At 31.8% G+C, this 3,917-nt stretch overlaps 1 long non-coding RNA gene across 1 annotated transcript; it reads left to right on the forward strand.

The window, feature by feature from the left end:
• Positions 1 to 816: 816 nt before the first annotated feature.
• On the forward strand, positions 817 to 1,976 carry LOC113293583. Its single transcript, XR_003332377.1, has 2 exons — positions 817 to 988; positions 1,250 to 1,976. It is a non-coding gene; the product is annotated as an uncharacterized LOC113293583 (long non-coding RNA).
• Positions 1,977 to 3,917: the final 1,941 nt, after the last annotated feature.

Raw genomic sequence — 3,917 nt, forward strand, 5'->3', positions numbered from 1 at the left:
TATTAGAGCACTACTCGGTTGAACCCAACCAAATATTAGTATTCTAGTTTTATTGTGAAGTTTAGTTACAAAACTCAGCTGCTTGAATTATTTACTAAAGTCAACTTCGTTATGTTAGAGTTACGACATAAAAATGTCAAGGAAATCTCTAGTTACTCGTTGAAGAGCTGAAGACAAGCGTAGACATTATCCTTTAGATAGAGTTTAGTAAATATTAATTTTGACTTGTTACATTTCTATCTAGTTCTCATATTCGTTGAAAACATAACATGTGATTTTTTTTTACAATGCTTTAGTAATTTAGATGATTTGGGCATTCTTATGATCTAAGTGTCAAAGGAAGGATATATATATATATTAGTTATTTCTACAGATTAATGTATAGAGTTATGTAGTATAATTTATTATACTTTTGTAATTCCGACATGACATTAATATGACTCTTGTTATGGATTATTGTTGAACTTTCGAGAAATCAGATATACTTATATTTTGGTGAATCCAGACTTTGAGTTCATACTAAGATATCTTTTTCTCCAGCATAATTTTAAGGGTTGTTTGGTTTTTGGAACTCAGTTTTTGACCAAAGCCTGGGTTTGGTCTAACATTTGTCCGGCATTTGCATTTGGTCTAAAGACCAACGTTGACCCACGTTGACTTCGTTGAGTAGTGACGTGTTTAACTGTTGACTTAATTAATTTTTCTGTGGCCCTCGAATTATATTTCTTTTTATTATTTCATCCTTGACCACACGTGCCAACTAACCATATCCATCGTCTTCTTCATTTGAAACAGCTTCAGAGAAAAAAGAAAAAATCGAAAGAGAGAGGTACTACTGCTGTTGAGAGATAACAGGAGAGAGCCATAGTTTTTCCCTTACTTGTGATGGTTAGTTAGGGTTTTTTTAGCACGGGAAGATAAAGGAAGATGATTAGAGGCGGAAACAATCAGAGATTTCAAAATTGATTCAAATCTAAGGTGAAATCAAGTAAGTAATCAAACCCAGAGCTTCTTTTTCCCCAAATTAAATGAAGCATAATGTTTCGATGATTACAATTGATATTTGCATGTTCGATTTGACTCGATTGTTAAATTAAGGTTTATAATTGAAACTAATCTGGGGGTTTTCTGTTCTTTAAATATATAAGGGTTTATAATTGAAATTAACTGAATTAAAATGAAGTATGACTATGTTTAATTGAGTTATGGTTAAATGTTTGAATTGAATCGGGTTATTGGGATAATTCAGGTGAAATGGATACAGATGATGTAGTGGTACTGCTGTTGGTGGTGATAGTACTAGTGGTATCAATGGTTTGTCAATGATGGAAATCATGTTAAATAAGCACTTAAGAGATGATGGACAAGGTGGTGAAGATTGGGTCGCGTTCGAAATGGAGTTTGAAATGCCAGTGATGGTGCTGCCATTGTTGGATCGGTGACTGGTGGAGAAGAACTCAAGCAGATTGATGAAAGTTGATGGAGTCTATGATAAGGACAGAGTTAGCAAGGAAAGTTGAGTTGGTTTTTTGCTGCATTTGTGGTAGTGATGAGTTAATTATAGTTGGTGGTGATTCAGGGACCGAATCCGGAGAACAAAGAAGAAGAAGAATGACCGATGTTGTCAGGGACGGATGATTGAGAGATTGAGCTATAAGACGTCACAGTGATGTTGGTGATAATTGATGATGGATAGTTCGAGTTGGTTTACATCAACAGGGTGTTGTGGTTTTATAGAGATGCTGCTGCGAACATATGGGAAAGAACCGTCAGCCGTTGGTCATTTGAGTTGTATACGATTCTGGGTATAGTACCATTGAGAAGTAAGGGAAAGAAAGAGCTTGATATGATTGACAATGAATAATGGGCGATTGAGAATGTATTTTGAGTTTTTTTTTGAATGCTTTGGACAATGGGTTTGATTTGTTAATGGTCATTTGATCTATTTAAAGGTCGTTGATCTGTTAATGGTCACATGAACTTCTTCATGTTAATGGTCGTTTGATCTGTTACAGTTGAAGAGTGATTTGGGGGTGGGGGTGGAATAAGAAAATAAGTTATAATTCGAGGGGCCACAAAAAAATTAATTAGGTCAAAAGTTAGACACGTCATCGTATAACCGAGTCAATACATGTCAACGTTGGTCTTTAGACCAAACGCAAAGCCTGGACAAATGTTAGTCCAAACCAAGGTTTAGGTCAAAAATTAAGACCAAAAACCAAATAACCCTAATTTTTAAGTTTGTGTAGATAAGAATTTAGTTTCGAATGTCTACTAGGATTCAACACCGATCCCTTCCAGGACTGATCCTAGACTTGTATTTTTGGAATCTGCATCTTAATTAATATATCTTTAAGATTTCAAAAGACATGCAAGTATGAGTAAAAGTTTTATGTTAGGAAATATTGAACCGTAACAACTCAAATACATTATTATTCATTAATCAGAACACATATGCGATACACATGCTTAAATTTGACTCATCCAATAATATTAAATTTGAAAGTAATGAAATTTTTACGTAAAATAAAAATTTACTATTCTTATTTGTATTCGTTGCGTTGATAATTCAAAGAGCTTTTCAAATATATAAATTTTATAAAAATCAGATGTATATTTTGAAAGATATTAAGTTTTTAAATGTTTTGATCTATTTTTAAAAACAATAACATTTCTGTAAATATGCACGTTTTTAGTGGCATTTTAATCCAATGATACTTAAAATACATTTATACCCTTTACTTTCATTGAAATTATATGATATAATGGAGTTCCGTAATTAAATGAGGCAACTTAGTAATTTAAGTGGTCTCCCATCAAAAACAACCAGTTTCTTTATATTAATTAAATTTATATTCCTTTGGTACTCAAGGCTAATATCCCACTTATATTATCAGAAATATTTTTGAGTATATGTATATGTCTGGAATCGACATTGATATGCTTATCGTTCTTTAAGATTGCATATAATTAGTTTCTTATATTTGGCAAGTACATGGTTGTGCATGAGCTAATTAATATTAATTGTCATATTAATAGAATTTTTCATATATTAGTTGGAAAAATATATCTAAGATTTTGTGCCAACATTGTTACTAATGTCTAAACAATATAAAAATATTTTATTTTCGAAGTTGGTATTGTCAAGAATATCTATTTTGAAAATTTTGAAATTAGGGTTTTTTATTTTCCAGAAAAAAACATAACACTATATATAGTGGAGCTTGTATTCTTACAAAATCATCTCAGACTTAGAATTTGTATGATATTGTTGATTAACTCAACATAGTTGCGAGTAAGTTCAATTCGGGTCTGGAAAAAAGCTTATTGCATTTCAAGTCTTCTTTGTTGGGATCAATAAGAACTAGAAGTACCGTTGGTAGGAAACTGGATTTATTTAGTTTTTGGTTGATACTACTTATTATGGAACTAACTTTCATATAGTTACAATAGCTAAGTTCTTGATTATTTGGTTGTCCTTCTCTTTTGATATAAGGCCACTCAAGCCTTTGAAGACTTAACTATTGCAGATCTAAGTGATTCTAAATCTGTTGGGATAGAACTACTGATTTTTCAACGTTAACAGAATCCGTTGTGTGAGACAAATCATTAATGAAATCAATCGCAGGTTCTTAGTATTGATGATTAAGAACTGAAGACTTAAAGTTATTTTGTGTTTCTGATCTTCACGTGTTATCTGCTATATTTTGAGCGGTTTATCCTTAATAAACATAAGACTTATGCATCAATAAGTTTTTTGTGATTTTATCTTAAATGTAAGGGGATCGAGAGGATAATCTTCGGTAATCGTAAATCTTGATTGATCATGTCAAGATGTTTTGGATTTATTATATCATGTTTATCTTGGAATCGTAAATATGAACAGAAGATCCATGACTGTAGAATTAGAACATTTA

This window comes from Papaver somniferum, chromosome 7 (genome assembly GCF_003573695.1).
Source record: "Papaver somniferum cultivar HN1 chromosome 7, ASM357369v1, whole genome shotgun sequence".
Classification (NCBI taxonomy): Eukaryota; Viridiplantae; Streptophyta; class Magnoliopsida; order Ranunculales; family Papaveraceae; genus Papaver; species Papaver somniferum.